The following is a 26256-nucleotide window of genomic DNA, read 5'->3' on the forward strand; positions in this document are numbered from 1 at the left end:
CGCAGAATTTGCACAGATAGACCGGCAAGTATACCGGGTCGTCCAAGTAATACCTCAGGTGAGTGACGGTTGATCCCACGGAGATCGTTGGTTTGAGCAAATAGTGGGTACCTTGCAGATCTTAGTTAGGCGGATAGAAAATATAGTTTATTACAAAAAATTCATAAAACAGATAAATAACTAAACATTACTAGATAGACGAGAATTCAATGGTATGAGAACAGTTGAGGCTTCGGAGTTGCTTTGTCTTTCCAGATTAACTTTTCTTACTGTCTTCTTGAATAACTTTTTTATTCCTTCAATGGCAGCCGTAAGTGATTAACTCATGTCCTCTCATCAAGTTAACCTCCTCCACTGCAGCAATCCACCACGTTGAGATGAGTCATGTCCTCTCATCAAGCCACCTCTAGGTTTCTCACTGTAGCAAAAGATGAAGCTCTAAGCAATCCATTCCCCTTCACGATCTTACTCAAGGTGCCACAAACAAGGCAGATCTTTCGGATCAGAAAGTGCTGCTTCTCTGACTCCAGCCTTAATGCCACAGAGACCTCAGGCACCCATAGTCAACGGGATTTCAAGTCACATATCCAAAGTTCTTAGATGCTCTGTTGGAATCCGCAATGCAATCTCTAGCTTTAATTCAATGCTATTCGAGTCAGGAATCACACGGAACCCATGTAGAACAAGGGTGATTGTCACAGGTCACCCTCAATTCATAAGATGAAGAACGAGGTTGCATAAGAGAATAGAATCAGGCATATTGAATTAGAACAGTAATATTATTGATCCATGAAACTCAGTAAGGCTCCTAACCCTAACATTAGGAGGTTAGTGACTCATACTGTATAGAAAATAATAATGAAAGGTTTGAATGGGCAAAGATCCCTAACAAGGGTGATCTTTGTTCTATATGTACTAGTCTAGTAACTAAGGATTACAGAAAATAAGATAAACTAGTCTTGTAGTGCGAAAATCCACTTCTACGGCCCACTTAGTGAGTGTTTGGGCTGAGCTTGAGTGTCTCCCACGATCCCACGAACTAGTACCCCTTAGGGGCATTGAACGCTGGCTAGGGACTCCATCCTGGGCGTTGGACGCCAGCTGCTCCCCTGTGGGTGCTGGACGCCAGGAATAGGGCTGGTGGCTAGCGTTGAACACTAGTTTTGGGCCTCCATTTCCGAAGAAAAGTATAGACTATTATATATCTCTGGAAAGCTCTAGATGTTAGCTTTCCATAGCCATTGAGAGCGTTCCCATTTGGACTTATTTAGCTCCAGAAAAGCTCCTTTGAGTGCACGAAGGTCAGATCCTGACAGCATCTGCAGTCCTTTCCCTGCTTTTGAATCAGACTTTTGCTCAAGCTCCTCAATTTCAGCCATAAAATACATGAAATCACCATAAAACACACAAACTCGAAGTAGAATCTAAAAATTTGAATTTTTCACTAAAACCTATGAAAATATAATAAAACTTAAACAAAACATAATGAAAACTATATGAAAATAATGACAAAAAGCGTATAAAATATCCGCTCATCACCGAGCCTCTAGATAAAATATGGAAGCACGGTTGACCCAGGCCAAACAACACTTGTCTGAAAAGATAAGAGAAGAGTTCCAAGCTCTTCAATTAAAGAGTACCCTGAACACCCAGCCTCAGAACAGTAAGAGGCAGGGAGAAGAGCTGGCAGAAGATGAACAAGCTGTAGTTCAAGGGTACCAGGGCGTCCAACGCCTAATAGGGGGCAGCCCAAGCATCAAACGCCAGTCCAAGGGAGGCCAGACACATTGGTGCACGGAATTTAACTTCGCACAACTGAGCCAGCAAGTGCACTGGGTCGTCCAAAGTAATACCTGAGGTGTGTCAGGGTCGATCCCACGAGGATTGTCAGCTTGGATCAAACAGTGGGTATCTTGTAAATCTTAGATAGGCTGATAGAAAAGTTGTTTAGTTATTTAAGCGCATAAAAGTAAAGTGAAATAAAAATAATGTTATTCAGTGGTTGTGAATTCAATGATAAGAAGATGGTTAAGGCTTCGGAGATGCTTTGTTCTTCTGGATCAATCCTTTTTTACTATCTAATCCAACTGTGAATGATTTCTTCCATAGCAGGCTGTATGTGATCAACGCCGGTCTTGAGGTGGCCAATCTTCCTCTAGGCTGAACACCAGGTTTAGTGCGCATCCAATCTGAATGAGGGTGAACTGATGTCTCGAGAAGTCCCCAACAAAGTCGTGGATTAGCCGTCTAAGAGACGTATCCTTAAGCTAGTGGTTCATTGATATCCGATGAAAGACGCTCCCTAAACCCATGTAGAATAGAGATAAATTTTGACGGTTCAAATCATTCATAAGGCTGAAGAACGAAGATACATCTTAGGAGAGAATCAAACACGAATTGAAATAGAACAGTAGTACTTTTATTAATCCATAAAACTCAGCAGAACTCCTAACCTTAACCTAGGAGGTTTAGTGGCTCATACTATACAATAAAACTAAAAAATATGATACAATGTTCAATGGTGGTCGAAGATCCTAAAACAAGGGTGATCTTCTCCTATACATACTAATCTAATAACTAAGGATTATAGAAATATGATAGGCTTAGGCTTGTAGTGCGAAAATCCACTTCTGGGGCCAACTTGGTGAGTGTTTGGGCTGAGCTATGGGTGTCTCCACGTGCTAGTAGGGCTCTTGGGCATTGAACACCCCTTTTGGACTCCCCTTTGGGCGTTGGACACCAGCTGCTCCCTTTTGGGCGTCCAACTCCCGGAAGGGGTGACGTTAGGATTTTTGCCAGTAAAGAATTTTATAAAAATAGTCGCGTTGTAGATATAGTCTCTAAACCAACAGAAATCTCTTCGTACAAACGTTTTGGTTGTCACAAGTAACAAACCCCTTAAAAATTGATAAGCGAAGTATTCAAACCTCGGGTCGTCTTCTCAAGGAACTGCAGGGAAGTATGTTCTTGTTATTGGTTATGGAGATTGTAAATCGGGGTTTTGAAGATGAGAAACAAGTAATTTAAATTGCAATTAAAATAAGTAAAAGACTGTAAGATAAATAAATAACTGTAAATTAAACTTTTGGCAAGGTATGAGAAATTATAAATCTTATCCTCGTTATCCTTATCAATAATGATGAAGATTGAATCTTAATTCCACTTAGTTAACCTTTACTAAAGCAAGGGAAGGTCAAGTGGCTAATTGGGTTGATCTTCAGATCCTATTTATTTCCTAAAAAAAGATTAGGATTATTGAAGTTCGATTCAATTAGCAAAGATAACAATTATCAATCATGTTTGAGTTTGATAACTCCTGAGTTACTGATTTCTTAACCAAGACCAAAAGGGAGAAAAATAAATCTACTTGAATAAAAATGTCTTCATATTGGAAGCAACAGTAACATAAATAAAAGAAAGCAATAATAAACTGAAATACCTCAAATAACATTAATTCAAAGAATAATCTGTAACATAGAAGAATTCGTAAATTAAATTAAGAAAATAAATAAAAGGGAACATTGAACCTGATAGAAAGAGATAATCCTGAAAGCGAATAAAATCCTAAATATAAATCCTAATCCTAAAGAGAGAGGAGAGAACCTCTCTCAAAACTAAATCTAAATCATGAAAAGTAACTAATTGGAGACTCTCCTCTGAATGAATGCATTCTCTCACTTCATAACCTCTGATCTGTGCCTTCTGGACTTGGATTTGGGCCAAAAAGGGCTTCAGAAATCATTGGGAGCATTTTCTGTACTTTTTGGTGCGTAGCCTCTGTCACGCGTCTGCGTGGGTCACGCGGTTGCGTCATTTGGAGTTTTCCTTGTCACACGGTCACTTCAGTCATGCATCCGCGTTATATGCGTTTCGCTTAAGGTGCGCGATCGCGTCAATCACGCGGTCACATCACTGTCATTTCGCGCTGGCATGCGGCCGCGTTGTCCATGCGATCGCGTCACTGCCAGTTTCTTCAAAAACTCCGTTTTATGCTTTCCTTCCAATTTTGTATGTTTCCTTTCCATCCTTTAAGTCATTCCTGCCTTAGAAGATCTGAAACTACTCAACACACGAATCACGGCATCGAATGGAAATAAAGGGTAATTAAAATAATTACTTTTAAAGCATAGGAAACATGTTTTTCACATACATCACATAATAAGGAAGGGAAAGTAAAACCATGCAATTTATATGAATAAGTGAGTGAAGGATTGAATAAATCACTTAAATTAGGCACAAAATATATCATAAAATATGGGTTTATCAACCTCTCCACACTTAAACAGTAGCATGTCCTCATGCTAAATCCAAGATAAAGAGTAAGGTAAGGTTGAAGTGGTGGAATCTCATGCAATGCAATCTATTCTAAATGCAACTACCTAAATGAATCATGCAATTCTAATTTTTTTATTCACTTGTATATAAAACTTACATGTAGTTGAATTAATTTACATTCTCAAGGAGTCATATATGCATAGCCAAACCTTGGATAATGATAAAGCACTTTTACAATTGAGATGGGAAAGAAAAAATATTTTACAAACTTGCAAGACAATTAGCAATTTAAGCAGAGATATATGTTGATGAGCTATTGAACCCTTACTGGATTTTGTGTTTACTCTCTAGTCACTCAGTGTTTATTGGGTTAATCACTCTATTCTTCTTTTTATCCTTACTTTCTATAACTTTATTCTTCATCTAACCAATCAACAATTATAGAATATAGGCATACAAAAATCATGAGTTTTTTAATTAAGGTTTTAATGGGGCCAAGGTAAAGGTAAGGGTATATATATAAGGCTAAGTGAGCTAATAGGTGAATCCTTTATTAGTCTAAGATCTCACCTAACATACATATTTTGTAAAGCAAAGCTTCTTTACCTATTTTCCCATATTTTTTCCACTTTTTATGTTACATGCTCATGCATTAGTTTTAATTTTTGTCCTATGTGTATTTGCTTTATTTTGCATTTGGAGAATTCTTTTGTATCCCTTTATTCAAATACTGAAAAATAATTTTTTTAATGCACATGGTAATTCAATTATTTGATTTTACATGAGCATGCTTCCCAAAATTTTTATTTTGAATTATTTTATTCTTTTTAACTTTCTACCCTTTTGTTTTTATCATCCATGTTCCCAATAGGTTTCCCTACTTACACAACACACAATTTCTATCTTAAGCTAACCAAGGATTCAACTTGGGATTTTTATTTTGTTTTTCTGCTTAAGGCTAGTAATGTGGTTATAAAACAAGAGGGGTTTTAAAGGCTCAAGGGGGCTAACAAGGGTGATGTAAAAGGTAGGCTAATTTGGAAATAGTGAGCTAGAATCAAACAATGGCCTCAATCACTTTCTTGGTATGTATCTATATTCTACAATCGGACATATAGATTAAAACAAAGTAAAGAACACCAGAATAAATAAGAAGGGTGGAACACACAGGAATAAAATATGATGGTTTAAATGTAACCATGCAATTAGGCTTAAAACTCACAGGCTGTGTGTTCTCTAACTCAAAAATCATATATCAGTTATATATGTCAAGCAAGTAAAAATTAAGAGTTCCCATTATTCTCAATGTAAATCTTAAGGTGGCTTTAAAGTTCTAGTGTTTCTCCTTGATGAAATGTTGTTAACTAACTAACATGTAATGCTATATATACAAGGTGTGGGTTGTTTTTATTCTTGTTAAAGTCTCTAGTTTACTTCCTTTTTATATTTTTAATTTAAACTCAGTTATCTTATGCTAAAAAGGGTAAACTATACTAATTAATCCACATTTTCTATAACTAATAAGTTAGAATTGCAACTAAACTAAATGGCTAAAATATGAACTAAAGTGCAACATGCAGAAATATAGTAAAGATACATGAAAATAGCAATGTATAACTGCTGAGAAATAAAAATAAAGATCAAAATACAGAAAAATAACAAAATAAAATAAAAAGAGTCTGTAGTGGTTCACCAAAAAATACGCCAGAGATGGCGACCTCCCCACACTTAAAATGAAGCATCATCCCTGATGCTCACTCAAGTAGGGTATGAAGGGGTGTCATCACTGGAAGGATGGGTAGCTGGAGTCTCTGTGGTGGGGGTCTGAGGATCTGCCTACTGCAGAGGAGGTGTTGACTGAATAGGAACCTCGGGGTCTGCAGCTTGAATCTGAGGTGGGGCCTCCTACTGTGATGCAACCTGCTCTGTGCCTGCCTGCGCAGCCTCTCCCTGTGGATGGGTCTCCGCCTCGTGGTCATCCGCCTCCTCCTCAGATGGTTCTGATGCGGTGTCAGGCTCGGAGGGGATGTCGCTGCCAGAACGGATCATCAGCTTCAGGTGCGCATAGCATCGCTTGCTGCGACGCTCAGATCTCTCGTATCGCCGCCGGTTGCGGTGCTCCATCTGGTCTAGCTGCCGAAACAGGTGGTGCACTAAGTGATAAACTGGCTCTGAGGCAGGTGGAGGTGTAGTGGTGGTAGCAGAGGTAGCTGTAGAGGAAGAGGGGCCGGCAGATGGGGTGGCTGTCTCATTAGTAGGAGTGAGGAATGGAGGTCTGTAGCCCAAAGCCAGAAAGTTCCTGCTGTGAGGGATAATTTTCTTGCATTCTGCAGCAGGGGGCTTCTTATCAGCATCCTCCCAAGGCACGTCAGCTCGACAGCCAAGCTGTGTAATCAGATATGGAAAGGGGAGAGTGCCTCGGACGTGGACCCTGGCCATGTAGTACCAAATAAAGCGTGGCAGGTACAGGTCCTTACCCTCCATCACACACCATAGGAGGGTGATCATAGCGGCAGGTAGCTCCGTCTCGTGAGTACTCGGCATAATAAAGTTTCTTAGGATTTGATGCCATAGCCGAGCCTCATCGTTCAAGTATGCCCGCTTGATTCCCTTAGGCATGGTGGTGTTCTGACCCATGACCCATGGAACAGTCGGGTCAAGGGCTATTCGTGCTTTGACGGCATCCCAATCAAACTTCATGAAGCGCATGTCCTCCTCAACCTGTTGATAACCATCTGGCTGATCAGATTTAGGCAGGAGCTTCAGAACATCCTCTATGGCCTCTTCAATGACCAGTATCTGCTTCCCTCTTAGGATTACTACATCTAGGGAAGTTTTGAAGTAATTGCAGTAAAATTCCCTTACCCAAGATGCATTGACCTCAGTCAGGTTTCTCTCCAGGAAGAACTAGCCTCTTTGTTTGATCTGATCAGAGGTGTATTGCTGGAGTTCTTCTGGGATCTTCAGAGTCCTCTCCAGGTACAGGTTCCTGGAGGTTGCAAACACCAGATACTTCAGCTCACAGTATCGGTTTGCAAACTTAATGGGATCAGTAGCAGGGAGTAGCTGGCCAGCCTTCTCCTGCGGGGTAAAGTGTTTCTCCCGCCAGGAGTCATCATGCATGATGTCCAGAATGGACATGGAGGATTCTCCTCTTTTCTGTTTGCCAGTTGTGGCCTTTCCCTTTCCTTTTCTTTGGGTGTCAGACATCCTGAAAAATAGAAAACCAGGATATAATAAAAATAGGAAAACAAGTAGGCAAATCACAAAGTAAGCATATAGTGGAAAAGGAGCAATGGAGTAATGAAAATGAGTTAAATAAATGTGCATTAAGGATTGTATAGGAGTGAAAAGTCCGAGAAGAAAAATTAACAATCCAAAATGTATTGGAAATCATGTGAATTAGGAACAATTATCATCATGCCTTGGTTAGAAGGTTAAAGAGAATAGTGAAAAACCAGAATAGATGTTTTGAAAGGTTAGGTTGGTTAGGAATGAAAAAAAGAGTTAAGGAGGTTAAAATTAGTTAATTAGTAAAAAGTGGGTTAGAGTAAGTGGCATGATGATCCTTATCTAAGTAACAAGCATTCTCAATTAGAAGCTACAGTTAACTCATATCCAAACAAGGGAATCAGGTTGCTGATGAATCAAAAAGTAGAAGCTAAACATCAAAAATACAGATTATGAACCAGGAAATCAAAAAGAATAAGAAAGCTTGCCCGGTATTCATGAATTGGTTTGGTAAAAACAGAGTAAAGCAGAGTTCAAAGTGTCAAAACCAAGACATGAATGGAAACAAAACAGTTTACAGAAAATTGGGCAGCATTCCAGCTAAAATTGGATGTTCTCGGGAAAATAGTAGTAAACAGGATAGTGCATATGAATAAAAAATATAGCTGCAATTACATATAAGGAGTATGAACATGGAAATGCAGTGTAAAGGGCAGCATGAAACAAGAAAGTACATCATATGAACAATACTTAATAGTAACAGCAAAATTGCAAAATTAATAAAACAGAAACACGAACAGCGCAATTAATCAGGCCTAAATCCACTAACCACATCCTAGGCTACCTAACAACCTAGAATCCACTACAACATGCATATCTAACTAGCCTAATTATGAACAAAAACAGAAAAATATGTAATTAACTAGGGATTGAAAGAAAGGTGGCATTTGGCAAAACCTGGAAGGCGTATAAAAGAAGGTGGGGCAGAGAGGTGGCTGGGGGATGGTGGTGGTGGCGGCTGATGCGGTGGTTGATGGTGGTAGTGCGGTAGTCAGGGCTGTTCGGAGGCAGGGGGGTTTGGGGGGTAATGTGGGTAGGGGGAAGGAAGGGAAGGGGGCATTGGTGACGGTTGGAGGCGCGGCGGTGACGGCGGCGCGGTAGGTGTGGCGGTCGCGGAGGGGGGCAGTGGTGGTGGAGGGAAGAAGAAGAAGAAAGAGGGTGAAGGGGGAAGGGGGGTGGCATGGCGGCGGTGTCTGGGTGGTCGACGGTGGTGGCTGGAAGTTGGTGGTGGTGGCTGGAAGTGGGTGTTGGTGGCTGGTTTGCAGAGAAGAGAGGAAGGAGAAGGGGTTGGGGGGCGCGAATGGGGTAGGGTTCACGTGATTGGGCGGGTTATCAAATTTGAATCCACGCGATCGCGTGGGGAACACGGTCGCGTGGCTGGGGTCGGATGGGGGGTTGACGCGATCGCGTGAGTGATGCGGTCGCATAGAATGGGGAAAAGGGCGAATGACACGGTCGCGTGAGGCATGCGACCGCGTCGCTGGAAATTGTGCTAAACGCACAATTCCAGCGTCGTTTCAGCGCAACTCTTTGTCTCCTTTGGGGTGTTGTGCAATCCACGTGACGCGATCGCGTCGCTCACTCTGTCGCGTGAGATTGGTGTTGTGCAAGTGATGCGATCGCGTCAGGGACGTGACCGCGTGGGTCGTTTTGTGCGAAACGCACAACAGCCGCACGATTCTAGCCTAACTTTCTGGGCGTTGGATCCTTACGCCAATTTCCAGGTCACGCGGCCGCGTGAATGACGCGGGCGCATGGGGGTTATTTTTCGCAGCTAACGCGATCGCATGAGTGATGCGATCGCGTTGCACGCCTACTCTCTTTTTTTTATGCAGGTATGCAATTATGCAGTATGCAGTGCGAATGAATAATATTCATGTTCAATTGAAAAGGAAAACAAAAACAAATAAAATGGAATAAAACTGAAAAAGAAACGACCATACCATGGTGTGTTGTCTCCCACCTAGCACTTTTAGTTAAAGTCCTTAAGTTGGACATTGGATGAGCTTCCTGTTATGGCGGCCTATGCTTAAATTCATCCAGAAATCTCCACCAATGCTTGGAATGCCAATAGCCTCCGGGGTCCCAAACTAGGCATGTAAAGCTTCTGAGTAGCTTCAAACAGATTCTCAGGCTCCCGGGGTGACGAATGTCAGAATAGACTCTAGGATCCCAAACTTTGCTTTTAAATCCGCCTCCGTTTTGATTTATATTTTTCCATCCGGGTGGTTTAGAAGTTAGATTCTTTCCAAGGTGACCAAACGTTTTTTGAGATCCATTCGATTGATCATGATGCCAATCCGTGCACTTCGATTTGAAGCGTGGAACCTTATTGAATCTTGTGCACCAGCTCTGAGTGCGAGCCATCTCCCTCTTACTCTTAAAGCCGCAGAGAGCTCTAAGCTGGCCATCTGTTTCAAGCAAACCATATTCAAGTGGGAAAATAAAGCTAAAGGTTAAGGATTGTACCCATTTGAAGCTTGTATTGGGTGGTAATGGCCTTGGGATAGGTGTTTCCAGTGGTTCTGTGAGTTCTAATCCCTTGTGCTCTTTGGTGAATTTCTTCACTTCCTTGCAGACTTCTTCAATTGCATCCATGTCCTGATCAAAGCCTTCTATGTCTTCCTCGTCACTTAAGTCATAAACGGGAGGTTTAAAGAAATCTACCTCCGCATCATCTTCGTATTCACTTGGGGAAGAGTCTTCGATCTCAGAGAATTCACTTGCTGATGCAAGTTCATTATTGGGAGAACTTGACTTGAGATTATCATCATCAAGGAAACTTGCTTCTTGGATTATTCCGTCTAGTTCTTCATAAAAGACTTGCTTTGGGTGTTGTGCACTATCCTCCTGGGCATCAATTGTAACGTTTTCGACAGAATTCTCCATAACTCTGGATTCCCATGGAAGTTCAGCATCTCCTAAGTCTTCAACCAACTCTTCTTCATTTACAATGACAGCTTCCTCTAGTTGTTCCAGTACGAAGTCATTCCCTGTTCCGTTCACTGGAGTTTCTAGTATCTCCTTCATGCTACGTTCTTCTTTAGATTTTCCACATGGGGCTGTGGGAGATCCTTGAATGTTTGAACGTCTAGAAGATAATAAACTTACTGCCTGCTCCAGTTGATGAAGGGTTGTTTGGAGTTGATCTACTGTTTCCTTGAGGCGAACCTCTGATTCTTGGGGTGATAGATTTGGACGTGGTATATGGGGAAGTGGTGGTATTTGGGAGTAATTGGATTGGAATTAGGGTAGATGAGGATCATATGGTAGTGAATGGTGAAAAGGAGCTTGTGAGTGTGGTGGTGCGAAGTTATGTTGAGAGGATGGCCTATAAGCACAGGGTGGGGCTTGTTGGTAACTACAAGGTTGTCCACCATGTCTATTGGCTTGGTATGCATTGTAGAATGGTCTTTGTCCATGATATCTTGGATGGTGTTGTTGCCTAAAGGGTTGATCAGATCCTATGGGCTCCATCCATCTTTGATTACTCTGACCTTGATGCATGTTCCTATTATAACTTTTACTCCTTTCTACAATATCATAATTAAACTCAAAGCGAGAGGGGTGATAATTCATAGTAGCTAATGGAAATAAAAATGGAAAAATAACGACAAATAAACAAGTAAAACAAAAATAGTTACAATAACCAATAATAAGGCACACGATTGCAGTTTGGGACCCCAGCAACGGCGCCATTTTGACATTAGGATTTTTGCCAGTAAAGAATTTTATAAAAATAGTCGCGTTGTAGATATAGTCTCTAAACTAACAGAAATCCCTTCGTACAAACGTTTTGGTTGTCACAAGTAACAAACCCCTTAAAAATTGATAACCGAAGTATTCAAACCTCGGGTCGTCTTCTCAAGGAACTGCAGGGAAGTATGTTTTTATTATTGGTTATGAAGATTGTAAATCGGGGTTTTGAAGATGAGAAACAAGTAATTTAAATTGCAATTAAAATAAGTAAAAGACTGTAAGATAAATAAATAACTGTAAAATAAACTTTTGGCAAGGCATGAGAAATTAGAAATCTTATCCTCGTTATCCTTATCAATAATGATGAAGATTAAATCTTAATTCCACTTAGTTAACCTTTACTAAAGCAAGAGAATGTCAAGTGGCTAATTGGGTTGATCTTCAGATCCTATTTGTTTCCTAAAAAAAGATTGGGATTATTGAAGTTCGATTCAATTAGCAAAGATAACAATTATCAATCATGTTTGAGTTTGATAACTCCTGAGTTACTGATTTTTTAACCAAGACCAAAAGGAAGAAAAATAAATCTACTTGAATAAAAATGTCTTCAGATTGGAAGCAACAGTAACATAAATAAAAGAAAGCAATAATAAACTGAAATACCTCAAATAACATTAATTCAATGAATAATCTGTAACATAGAAGAATTCATAAATTAAATTAAGAAAATAAATAAAAGGGAACATTGAACCAGATAAAAAAAGATAATCCTGAAAGCGAATAAAATCCTAAATCTAAATCCTAATCCTAAAGAGAGAGGAGAGAACCTCTCTCAAAACTAAATCTAAATCATGAAAAGTAACTAATTGGAGACTCTCCTCTGAATGGATGCATTCCCTCACTTCATAACCTCTGATCTGTGCCTTCTAGACTTGGATTTGGGCCAAAAAGGGCTTCAGAAATTGCTGGGAGCATTTTCTGTACTTTCTGGTGCGTAGCCTCTGTCACGCGTCCGCGTGGGTCACGTGGTCGCATCATTTGGAATTTTCCTTGGCACACGGTCGCTTCAGTCATGCGTCCGCGTCATATGCGTTTCGCTTAAGGCGCGCGATCGCGTCAATCACGCGGTCACATCACTGCCATTTCGCGCTGGCATGCGGCCGCGTTGTCCATGCGATCGCGTCACTGCCAGTTTCTTCAAAAACTCCGTTTTATGCTTTCCTTCCAATTTTGTATGTTTCTTTTCCATCCTTTAAGTCATTCCTGCCTTAGAAGATCTGAAACTACTCAACACACGAATCACGGCATCGAATGGAAATAAAGGGTAATTAAAATAATTACTTTTAAAGCATAGGAAACATGTTTTTCACATACATCACATAATAAGGAAGGGAAAGTAAAACCATGCAATTTATATGAATAAGTGAGTGAAGGATTGAATAAATCACTTAAATTAGGCACAAAATATATCCTAAAATATGGGTTTATCAAGGGGGTACACGGCTGGTGTGGAACGCTAGTTTTAAGCCTTCATCAACAAAAAATAGTATGGACTATTATATATTTCTGAAAAGAACTGGATGTTAGCTTTCCATAGCCGTTGAGAATGCTTCATTTGGATATCTGTAGCTCTAGAAATCCTTGCTTCAATGCACGGAGGTCAGATCTTGACAGCATCTGCTACGCTTTCCTTGCCTTTGAATCAGACTTAGTCAAAACTCTCAGATTTCAGCCAGAAAATACCTGAAATCACCATAAAATATAACAACTCATAGTAATCCAAAAATGTAAATTTTACGCCAAAACCTATGAAAACATAATAAAACTTAAACAAAACATGCTAAAAACTATATGAAAATGATGCCAAAAAGCGTATAAAATATCTGCTCATCACAACACCAAACTTAAACTATTGCTTTTCCCCAAGCAAATAAAAACAAAGTAGGATAGAAAGAAGAGTAAGATACAATAAATCTCAGATTTTTCAATGAAGCTCAGTTTCAATTAGATGAGTCGGACTTCGTAGTTTTTTGCTTTTGAATAGTTTTGGCATCTCACTGTCCATTGAAGTTCAGAAGTGTTGGCATCCTTAGGAACTTAGAATCTAGATGATATTATATACTCTCCTGGTTTAGTTCTTTTTTATTCTTGAACACAACTTTTAGATTCTTGGCCGTGGCCCTAAGCATTTTGTTTTCCAGTATTACCACTGGATACATAAATGCCACAAACACTTAACTGGGTGAACTCTTTCGGATTGTGATTCAGCTTTGCTAGAATCCCCAGATAGAGGTGTCCAGAGTTCTTAAGCACACTCTTTTTTCTTTGGATCAAGACTTTAACTGCTTAGTCTCAAGCTTTTTACTTGACACCATCACACCACAAGCATATAGTTAGGGACACTGTTCCTTTGGAGTGCTTAGGCCAAGATTTTGTTTCTTTTAGGCCCTCCTAACTATTGATGCTCAAAGCATTAGATCATTTTGCCCTTGCCTTTTGGTTTAAAGGGTTATTGGCTTTTTGCTCTTGCCTTTTGGTTTAAAGAGCTTATTGGCTTTTTCTGCATTTTATCTCTTTTTCTGCTTTTTTTTTATTTCTTTTTGCTGCTTTTTCTTGCTTCAAGAATCAATTTCTTTTGATTTTTCAGATTAATAATAACACTTCTCCTTTTTCATACATCTTTTAAGATCCAACATTCATAATTCCAATTTCAAATATGCACTGTTCATTCATAAATTCAGAGAACAAAAGCAATGCAACCACATCAAGATAACTGGACTATTCTCAAGATAAAACTCAAAAATTTATGTATCTCTAATTCTTATAAAAAAATCACTATTTTATTCAAGTTTGATTATGATAAGAGGAATATTTTATAACTAATTGACATAAATAAAAACTAAATTATTATTAATGCTTATGCAATTCTTTAAATTAAAAAACAGAAAAATAAAATAGAAACTTAAACACTACTAGCGATCATGTAAACCTAAATATGAGAAACAGAAATTAGAATAACAGAAATAGGGGAGGTGGAACTCAACCACCTTAATCATGGGAGGCACTGGGTTCATCAGGGGAGACTTTCTGGCGCTTCAAAGCTTCTAATTCACGCCCTTGCTTCTCTTGCTCCTTGACCAGTTTGCAAATCATGCTAGTCTAAAGTTTATGATCCTCTCTTAGTTGATCCAAGGTAGTTTGTATTTGAATCATAGATGCTTCCAACTGAGTCCAATATTCAATAGGAGAGATCTCTTGTGGAGGCTCAGATGCATTCCTTTTGGGAAGATCCTTTGGTACCCTGGCACTCTCCATCAAATGTTTGGTGATTGGGCTTTCCACTGGGATAAATGTATCTATGTGAATTGGGACTTTAGCCTCTTGACATAGGAGAAAGATAAGTTTTGGATAGGCCAGCCTGGCTTGAGTAAACATCCTGTTTGCAAACTTGTACATCTCACGGGGAATTATTTGGTGAACTTCTTCCGCATTCCCCATCATGATGCAGTGAGTCATCACGGCTCTTGCTACATTGACTTCAGAGAGGTTACTAGTGGGAAGTATAGAACACCCAATGAAGTCCAGCCATCTTCTAGCAATTAGCTTGAGGTCGATTCTTTTCAGCTGATTTGGCTTGCATTTTGCATCCTCAATCCATTGAGTTCCAGGAAGACATATGCCCTTTAGGACCTGATTCAGTTTTGGATTGGCTATCACCCTTTTATTAAAGGATTCAGGGTCATCCCTTTGTAGGGGTAATTGAAAGATCTCTCTCACCCTATCAAGATGAAAATATATGATACATTTAATATTTGGACTCGCTTTTCAGCTTGTCTCTTTGATGCTTAAAAAAGTTTGGAGGAAAAGTGTGGCTAACTAGATAATTAGCTACAAGCGCATACCAAGGGACTACTTCAGATACTGCTTGCAGGTTATCAAATGGGAAATTATCATCTATAGGAGTGGAGTCATCCCTAATATGCTCAAGGCAACTCAAGTGGTCTACCACTAGATTCTGGTTACCACTCCTGTCCTTAATTTCTAAATCAAATTCTTGTAGTATTGATGAGCAGATAATTTATACGCTTTTTGGCATTGTTTTTAGGTAGTTTTTAATATGTTTTAGTCACTTTTTATTATATTTTTATTAGTTTTTAAATAAAAATCACATTTCTGGACTTTACTATGAGTTTGTGTGTTTTTCTGTGATTTCAGGTAATTTCTGGCTGAAATTGAGGGAGCTGAGCAAAAATCTGATTCAGGCTGAAAAAGGACAGCAGATGCTGTTGGATTCTGACCTCCCTGCACTCGAAATGGATTTTCTGGAGCTACAGGAGTCCAAATGGTGCGTTATCAATTGCGTTGGAAATTAGACATCCAGGGCTTTCCTACAATATATAATAGTTCATACTTTGCTCAAGGATAAATGACGTAAACTGGCGTTCAACGCCAGTTCCATGTTGCAGTCTGGCGTTAAGCGCCAGAAACAGGTTACAAGTTGGAGTTAAATGCCCAAAACAGGTTACAACCTGGCGTTTAACTCCAGAAACAGCGTAAGCACGTGTAAAGCTCAAGTCTCAGCCCCAGCACACACCAAGTGGGCCCCAGAAGTGGATTTCTGCACTATCTATCTTAGTTTACTCATTTTCTGTAAACCTAGGTTACTAGTTTAGTATTTAAACAATTTTTAGAGATTTATTTTGTATCTCATGACATTTTAGATATGAACTTTGTACTCATTGACGGCATGAGTCTCTAAACTCCATTGTTGGGGGTGAGGAGCTCTGCTGTGTCTCGATGAATTAATGCAATTATTCCTGTTTTCTATTCAAACACGCTTGTTTCTATCTAAGATGTTCATTCGCACTTCAATATGATGGATGTGATGATCTGTGATACTCATCATCATTCTCAACCTATGAACGCGTGCCTGTCAACCACCTCTGTTCTACCTTCGATTGAATGAATATCTCTTGGATTTCTTAATCAGAATCTTCGTGGTATAAGCTAGAATCCATTGGCAGCATTCTTGAGAATCCGGAAAGTCTAAACCTTGTCTGTGGTATTCCGAGTAGGATTCAGGGATTGAATGACTGTGACGAGCTTCAAACTCACAAGGGCTGGGCGTAGTGACAGACGCAAAAGGATCAATGGATCCTATTCCAGCATGAGTGGGAACCGACAGATGATTAGCCATGCGGTGACAGCGCACCTGGACCTTTTTCACTGAGAGGACGGATGGTAGCCATTGACAACGGTGATCCACCAACACACAGCTTGCCATAGGAGAAACCTTGCGTGCGTGAAGAAGAAGACAGGGAGAAAGCAGAGATTCAGAAGACAAAGCATCTCCAAAACTCCAACATATTCTCCATTACTACAGAACAAGTATTTAATCCATGCTCTTTTATTCTTCACCATTCATACTGATAATTATAATTGATTTCCTGACTAAGATTTACAAGATAACCATAGATTGCTTCAAACCAACAATCTCCATGGGATCGATCCTTACTCACATAAGGTATTACTTGGATGACCCAGTGCACTTGCTGGTTAGTGGTACGAGTTGTGAAAAGTGTGATTCACAATTCGTGCACCAAGTTTTTGGCGCCGTTGCCGGGGATTGTTCGAGTTTGAACAACTGACGGTTCATCCTGTTGCTTAGATTAGGAAGATTTTGTCTTTTGGGTTAGAGTCTTTTACTTTCTTTTCAAAAAAATTTTCAAAAGATTTTCATTTTTCTTTATTAATCTGTGATTTGTCTTTGAGTCTTTTATTATTGTTCTTGTTAAAATTTTAGAATCCTTATTTTCTTTTTCAAAAATAATTTTTCGAAATTTTTTTTTTTGCTAATAATTGAATTTCTCTGTTTGAGTTTAGTTTTATATTTTAAGTTTGGTGTCAATTGAATGTCTTTATTTTCCTTTAAAATTTTCGAATTTGTGTTCATTGTTCTTTCTTAATCTTCAAGTTGTTCTTGTCTATTTTCCTTGTTTGATCTTTAGTTTTTCTTGTTCTGTGTCTTTTCTTGTTTTTCTTGTGCTTTTTCAAAATATCAGTTTTCAAAAAAAAAACAAATTTTAAATACCTTGTTAAAACACTTTAAATTTATAGCTCAATTGGCTAGAGCGTTGTGCTTATGTTCTTGGTAATTGGCTATATCCTTTTTAAAACTTTTTTTTAAAAATAATTTTTCTTTGATTAAATCTTGTGTCAAGTTTTAAGTTTGGTGTTTTCTTGTTAGTTCTTATTTAATTTTCGAAAATTAGTTTTTGGTTTTCTAAAAATTTTAAGTTTGGTGTTCTTTTTTTTATGTTCTTGAGTCCTTTGAGTCTTTGACTTTTGTTCTTCGTGTTCTTGTGAATCTTCAAGGTGTTCTTGAGTCTTTCTTGTGTTTTGATCTTAAAATTTTTAAGTTTGGTGTTCCTTGGTGTTTTTCCTCCAAATTTTTGAAAATAAGGAGTATTAGATCTAAAAATTTTAAGTTTTGTGTCTTTTAACTATTTTTCTCTTTCCTCATTGAATTCAAAAATATCTTTTTCCTTTATTTTAATTGATTTTTCGAATTTTCCTTTTAAAAATTCAGATTTTATTTTAAAATTTTTTATTTTATCTTATCTTAGTTTTAAAATTTCAAAATTCAAATATTTTAAAAAAAAATCATATCTTTTTCAAAATCTTATCTTATCTTATTTCAAATTTCAAATTTCAACTTCCAAAATTCAAAATTCAAATTTCAAAATTCAAATTTCAAAACCTTTTAATTTAAATTCCTTATCTTCTCTTACCTAGCTTATCTTATCTTTTCCAATCTCAAATCTTAAAATCAAATCTTTTTCATATCTTTTATTTTATTTTATTTTATTTTATTTTCTTACAAGTTTCTTTAATTTTAAGACATATCTTTTTCAAAACTTCCTAACCAATTTCTCTCCAATTTTTTTTTGAAAATCCTCATCCACATCTTTTTCAAATCTTTTTAATTAATTAATTTAGTTTTCAATTTTCTTTTATTTATTTTTCTTCAAATTTTCAAAATCATAATCAATTTTTCATTTATTTTATTTTATTTTATTTTATTTTAATTTCGGTTTTCAAAAAAAATAAAATAAAATAAAATAAAATAAAATAAAAATATTTTATTTGCAATTCACAACATCTCCCTTTCTCCATCATGGACCTAAATGGAAATGAACAGTCCAGAAGGACTCTGGGGTCATATGCTATCCCCACTACTGCTTCATATGGGAGTAGTATCTGTATACCCTCCATTGGAGTCAGTAGCTTTGAGTTGAATCCTCAGCTGATTATCATGGTGCAGCAAAGTTGCCAGTATTCCGGTCTTCCACAGGAAGAACCTACAGAGTTTTTGGCACAGTTTTTACAAATTGCTGACACAGTACATGATAAGGAAGTAGATCAGGATGTCTACAGATTATTACTGTTTCCATTTGCTGTAAAAGACCAAGCTAAGAGGTGGTTAAATAACCAACCTAAGGCTAGCATAAGGACATGGAAACAGCTGTCAGAAAATTTCTTGAATCAATACTTCCCTCCAAAACGGATGACACAGCTAAGGCTGGACATCCAAGGCTTTAAACAAGGAGATAATGAATCTCTTTATGATGCCTGGGAGAGATATAGAGAGATGCTAAGAAAATGCCCCTCTGAAATGTTTTCAGAATGGGTGCAGTTAGGCATCTTCTATTTTGGGCTTACAGAGAAAGCTCAAATTTCTCTAGATCACTCAGCTGGTGGATTTATACACATGAGAAAGACAATTGAAGAGGCTCAAGAGCTTATTGATACAGTTGCTAGAAATCAGCATTTGTACCTAAGCAGTGAATCTTCCATGAAAGAAGAGGCTAAAATAGTAACTGCTGAACTCAGTCCTGCAGAACAAATTACTGAATTCAATCAGCAATTAGACTTTCTAACAAAACAGATGGCCGAATTCAAGGAGATACTACAAGACACAAGAATAGCTAATCTGAATATGGAAGTACAATTGAAGCAAAAGAGAACAGCAGTTACCAAAATAAATAACGGAAGAGTGCCAAGCAATTCAATTAAGAAGTGGGAAAACATTAAATACCTCACTTCAAGGCAGTAGAAAGCCAAGAAATGAATAACCTGCTATCTAAAATCCCTCTGAGGACAGTAAGAGCCTAGAAAGGAATAACTCTGGCATTCAAATGCCAGAAACAGGCAAGGACTTGGCGTCAAACGCCCAATGGAAGCTCAGTTTTGGCGTTCAAACGCCAGGAACAAGTAAGGAGTTGGCGTCCAATGCTACTCCAGCTTCTAACCCTGGCATTCAAATGCCAGTGAGGGATAAGACACACACAAGTGCTGATAACAACCCTTCTAAAAAGGCTTCTCCAACCACCTCTGTAGGAAATAAACCTGCAGCAACTAAGGTTGAGGAATATAAAGCCAAGATACCTTATCCTCAAAAACTTTGCCAAGAGGAGCAGGATAAGCAATTTGCTCGCTTTGCAGATTATCTCAGGACTCTTGAAATAAAGATTCTGTTTGCAGAGGCACTTAAGCAAATACCTTCTTATGCCAAGTTCATGAAGGAGATCTTGAGTCATAGGAAGGATTGGAGAGAAACTGAAAGAGTTCTCCTCACTGAAGAATGCAGTGCAGTCATTCTGAAAAGCTTTCCAGAAAAGCTTAAAGATCCCAGAAGCTTTCTAATACTATGCATATTAAAGGGTAATTGCACCAAGACAGCTTTATGTGATCTTGGGGCAAGCATCAACCTAATACCTGCATCCACTATCAGAAAGCTTGGTTTAACTGAAGAAGTTAAACCAACCCGGATATGTCTCCAACTTGCTGATGGCTCCATTAAATACCCATCAGGCGTGATTCAGGACATGATTGTCAGGGTTGGGCCATTCGCCTTTCCCACTGACTTTGTAGTGCTGGAAATGGAGGAGCACAAAAGTGCTACTCTCATTCTAGGAAGACCTTTCCTAGCAACTAGACAAACTCTCATTGATGTCCAAAAAGGGGAAGTAACCCTGAGAGTCAATGAGGATGAGTTTAAGTTGAATACTGTCAAAGCCATGCAGCATCCAGACACACCAAAAGACTGCATAAAAGTTGATCTCATTGACTCTTTGGTAGAGGAGGTCAACATGGCTGAGAGTCTCGAATCAGAGCTGGAAGACATCTTTAAAGATGTTCAGCCTGATTTAGAGGGTTCAGAGGAATTGAAAGAGCCTCTAAGACTTCCTTAGGAAGAGGAGAAACCTCCTAAACCTGAGCTCAAGCCATTACCACCATCCTTGAAATATGCATTTCTGGGAGAAGGTGACACTTTTCTAGTGATCATAAGCTCTGCTTTAAATCCACTGGAAGAGGAAGCACTAATTCAAGTGCTAAGGACACACAAGACAGCTCTTGGGTGGTCCATAAGTGACCTTAAGGGCATCAGCCCAGCTAGATGCATGCACAAAATCCTATTGGAGGATGATGCTAAGCCAGTGGTTCAACCACAGAGGCGGCTAAATCCAGCCATGAAGGAAGTGGTGCAGAAAGAGGTCACCAAATTACTGGAGGCTGGGATTATTTATCCTATTTCTGATAGCCCCTGGGTGAGCCCTGTTCAAGTTGTTCCCAAGAAGGGAGGCATGACAGTGGTTCATAATGAAAAAAATGAATTGGCTCCTACAAGAACAGTTACAGGGTGGCGCATGTGTATTGACTACAGAAGGCTCAACACAGCCACCAGAAAGGATCATTTTCCTTTACCATTCATAGACCAGATGCTAGAGAGACTAGCAGGTCATGAATATTACTGCTTTTTGGATGGCTATTCAGGTTACAACCAAATTGCAGTAGATCCTCAGGACCAAGAGAAAACAGCATTCACATGTCCTTCTAGAGTATTTGCTTACAGAAGAATGCCTTTTGGTCTGTGTAATGCACCTGCAACCTTTTAGAGGTGCATGCTCTCTATCTTCTCTGATATGGTAGAGAAATTTCTGGAAGTCTTCATGGATGACTTTTCAGTATTTGGAGACTCATTCAGCTCCTGCCTTGACCATTTAGCACTTGTTCTAAAAAGATGCCAAGAGACCCACCTAGTTTTAAACTGGGAAAAATGTCACTTTATGGTGACTGAAGGAATTGTCCTTGGGCATAACATTTCAAACAAGGGGATAGAGGTGGATCAAGCTAAAGTGGAAGTAATTGAAAAATTACCACCACCTGCTAATGTTAAGGCAATCAGAAGCTTTCTGGGGCATGCAGAATTCTACAGGAGGTTTATAAAGAATTTTTCAAAAATTGCAAAACCCCTGAGCAATCTGCTAGCTGCTGACACGCCATTTGTGTTTGACACAGAGTGTTTGCAAGCGTTTGAGACTCTGAAAGCTAAGCTGGTCACAGCACCAGTTATTTCTGCACCAGACTGGACATTACCATTTGAACTAATGTGTGATGCCAGTGACCATGCCATTGGTGCAGTACTGAGGCAGAGGCATGACAAGCTTCTGCATGTCATTTATTATGCTAACCGTGTTTTAAATGATGCCCAAAAAAATTACACAACCACAGAAAAAAAATTGCTTGCAGTGGTTTATGCCTATGACAAGTTTAGATTATACTCAGTTGGATCAAAAGTGATTGTGTACACTGATCATACTGCTCTTAAATATCCACTCACAAAGCAGGATTCAAAACCCAGGCTCATAAGATGGGTGTTGCTTCTGCAAGAGTTTGATATAGAAATAAGAGACAGAAAAGGGACAGAGAACCAAGTGGCTGATCATCTGTCCTGGATAGAACCAGTAGAAGGGGAGTTTCCCCCCTCTATTGAGATCTCTGAGACCTTTCCGGATGAGCATTTGTTTGCCATTCAGGAAACACCATGGTTTGTAGATATTGCAAACTATAATGCTGCAAGGTTCATACCCAAGGAGTACAGCAGGCAACAAAAGAAAAAATTAATTACTGATGCAAAGTACTACTTGTGGGATAAACCCTATCTCTTTAAGAGATGTGCAGACGGAATAATCCGAAGGTGTGTGCCTAGAGAAGAAGCACAGAAGATCTTATGGCATTGCCATGGGTCACAATATGGAGGCCATTTCGGAGGTGAGCGAACAGCCACCAAGGTCCTCCAATGTGGCTTCTACTGGCCTACCCTCTATAGAGATTCCCAAAAGTTTGTACATAATTGTGACAGTTGCCAGAGAGCTGGTAATCTGCCTCATGGTTACGCCATGCCTCAACAAGGAATCTTGGAGATTGAGCTATTTGATGTATGGGGTATTGACTTCATGGGGTCTTTCCCACCATCATACTCAAACACTTATATTCTGGTTGCAATTGACTATGTATCCAAATGGGTAGAGACCATTGACACACCCACTAATGATACTAAGACAGTGCTGAAGTTCCTCCAGAAACATATCTTCAGCAGGTTTGGTGTCCCTAGAGCACTAATTAGTGATGGGGGCACTCACTTCTGCAACAAATAGCTTTACTCTGCTATGGTCCGGTATGGAATTAGTCATAAGGTGGCAACTCCATATCATCCATAGACAAACGGGCAAGCTGAAGTCTCTAATAGAGAACTAAAAAGAATCCTGGAATGGACTGTAAGTACCCGTAGAAAGGATTGGGCGAGAAGCTTGGATGATGCTCGTGGGCTTACAGAACAGTATTCAAGACTCATATAGGGACCTCTCCATAGCAGCTTGTGTATGGTAAGGCCTGTCATCTGCCCGTGGAACTGAAGCATAAGGCCTACTGGGGAACCAAATTCCTAAACTTTGATGCCAAATTAGCTAGAGAAAGAAGATTGCTCCAGCTGAATGAGCTAGAGGAATTTAGACTCACTACTTTCAAAAATGCCAAGGTTTACAAAGAGAAAGCAAAAAGATGGCATGACAGAAAGCTGCCATCTAGAGTCTTTGAACCAGGACAAAAAGTTCTGTTGTTTAACTCTGGGCTCAGGCTATTCCCCAGGAAACTGAAATCCCGGTGGAGGGGACCATATGTGATTACAAGTGTGTCACCATATGGCTATGTGGAGCTTCAAGACATTGATTCTGATAAGAAGTTCATTGTTAATGGACAGAGAATCAAGCATTATCTTGAAGGCAATATTGAGCAAGAGTGCTCAAGGCTGAGGCTAGATTAAAAGATCAGCAAGGTCCAGCTAAAGACAATAAAGAAGCGCTTGTTGGGAGGCAACCAAATGTTATTTAACTATATCTACTTAGTTTCCATTGCTATTTTATGTTTTCTATAGGTTGATGATCATGTGAAGTCACAAAAACTACTGAAAAATAAAAAACAGAATGAAAAATAGCATTGAAAATAGCACACCCTGAAGGAGAGCAGTCTGGCGTTTAAACGCCAGAAACAAGCATCTGTCTGGCGTTTAATGCCAGAAACAGGCACCAAGCTGGCGTTTAACGCCAGAAACAAGCATCTGCCTGGCGTTAAACGCCAGAAAAAAGCTACATTTGGGCGTTTAACGCCAGAAACAGGCAGCAGTCTGGCGTTAAATGCCAGGATTGCACAGCAAGGGCGTTTTACACGCCTAATTGGAGTAGGGACGTTAAGTCCTTGGCCCCACTGAATCTGTGGACCCCACAGGATCCCTACTACTTCTTCTCTCATCTTCACAACTTTTCATAACATTCTTCCTGAATTAACCTCCACCAATCACCTCCATTACTCCTCCAAAACCATCATACAACCCACCTACACCCACCCACTTAAATTCAAACCATCACTCCTTCCTTTTCACACATCATAAACACATAAAACCCCCTTGACTGAACCATTCACACACCTCCATCTCCTCTATTTTCTTCTTCTTATACTCACTTCTTTCTTCTTTTGCTCGAGGATGAGCAAACCTTCTAAGTTTGGTGTGGTGAAAGCATTGCTTTTTGTTTTTCCATAACCATCTAGGGTACCTAAGGCCAGAGACATTCTCATTGAAGAGGACAAGCCCATCACTAAGAAAAGGATGGAGCAAACAAGAGATCATGGACCTCAACAAGAGCATGAGGAAATCTCCCACCATGAAATCCCTTTGATGCCTCAAGGGATGCACTTTCCTCCACAAAACTATTGGGAGCAAATCAACACCTCCCTAGGAGAATTAAGTTCCAATATGGGACAACTAAGGGTGGAGCACCAAGAGCATTCCATCATCCTCCATGAAATTAGAAAAGATCAAAGAGCTATGAGGGAGGAGCAACAAAGACAAGGAAGAGACATAGAGGAGCTCAAAAGCACCATTGGTCCTTCAAGAAGAGGAAGACGCCACCCTCACTAAGGTGGACTCATTCCTTAATCTCCTTGTCTATTTGTTTTCTGTTTTTGGTTTCCATGCTTTATGTTTTATTTATGTTTGTGTCTTTACTATATGATCATTAGTGTTTAAGTGTCCATGTCTTAAAGCTATGAATGTCCTATGAATCCATCACCTCTCTTAAATGAAAAATGTTTTAAAAACAAAAGAACAAGAAGTACAGGGTATCGAATTCATCCTTGAAACTAGTTTAATTATTTTGATGTGGTGACAATACTTTTTGTTTTCTGAATGAATGCTTGAATAGTGCATATGTCTTTTGAAGTTGTTGTTTATGAATGTTAAATATGTTGGCTCTTGAAGAATAAGGAAAAAAGGAGAAATGTTATTTGATAATCTGAAAAATCATAAAAATGATTCTTGAAGCAAGAAAAAACAGTGAATACAAAAGCGTGCAGAAAAAAAAAGAAAAAAAATAGCAAAAAAAATGAGAAAGAAAAAGAAAAAGCAAGCAGAAAAAGCCAAAAGCTCTTTAAACCAAAAGGCAAGAGCAAAAAGCCAATAGCCCTTAAAACCGAAAGGCAAGGGTAATAAAAAGGATCTAAGGCTTTGAGCATTAATGGATAGGAAGGCCCAAAGGAATAAAATCCTGGCCTAAGCGGCTAAACCAAGCTGTCCCTAACCATGTGCTTGTGGCGTGAAGGTGTCAAGTGAAAAGCTTGAGACTGAGCGGTTAAAGTCGTGGTCTAAAGTAAAAAGAGTGTGCTTAAGAGTTCTAGGCACCTCTAACTGAGGTCTCTAGCAAAAATGAGTCACAATCTGAAAAGGTTCACCCAGTTATGTGTCTGTGGCATTTATGTATCCGGTGGTAATACTGGAAAACAAAGTGCTTAGGACCACGACCAAGACTCATAAAGTAGCTGTGTTCAAGAATCAACATACTGAACTAGGAGAATCAATAACACTATCTGAATTCTAAGTTCCTATAGATGCCAATCATTCTGAACCTCAATGGATAAAGTGAGATGCCAAAACTATTCAAGAGGCAAAAAGCTACAAGTCCCGCTCATCTGATTGGAGCTAAGTTTCATTGATATTTTGGAATTTATAGTATATTCTATTCTTTTTATCCTATTTGATTTTTAGTTGCTTGGGGACAAGCAACAATTTAAGTTTGGTGTTGTGCTGAGCGGATAATTTATACGCTTTTTGGCATTGTTTTTAGGTAGTTTTTAATATGTTTTAGTCACTTTTTATTATATTTTTATTAGTTTTTAAATAAAAATCACATTTCTGGACTTTACTATGAGTTTGTGTGTTTTTCTGTGATTTTAGGTAATTTTTGGCTGAAATTGAGGGAGCTGAGCAAAAATCTGATTCAGGCTGAAAAAGGACTGCAGATGCTGTTGGATTCTGACCTCCCTGCACTCGAAATGGATGTTCTGGAGCTACAAGAGTCCAAATGGCACGTTCTCAATTGCGTTGGAAAGTAGACATCCAGGGCTTTCCAGCAATATATAATATTCCATTTGCTCAAGGATAGACGACGTAAACTGGCGTTCAACGCCAGTTCCATGTTGCAGTCTGGCGTTAAACGCCAGAAACAGGTTACAAGTTGGAGTTAAACGCCCAAAACAGGTTACAACCTGGCGTTTAACTCCAGAAACAGCCTAAGCACGTGTAAAGCTCAAGTCTCA

The sequence above is a fragment of the Arachis ipaensis genome, chromosome B5 (assembly GCF_059453495.1).
Source record: "Arachis ipaensis isolate K30076 ecotype BB chromosome B5, ASM5945349v1, whole genome shotgun sequence".
Taxonomy (NCBI): domain Eukaryota; kingdom Viridiplantae; phylum Streptophyta; class Magnoliopsida; order Fabales; family Fabaceae; genus Arachis; species Arachis ipaensis.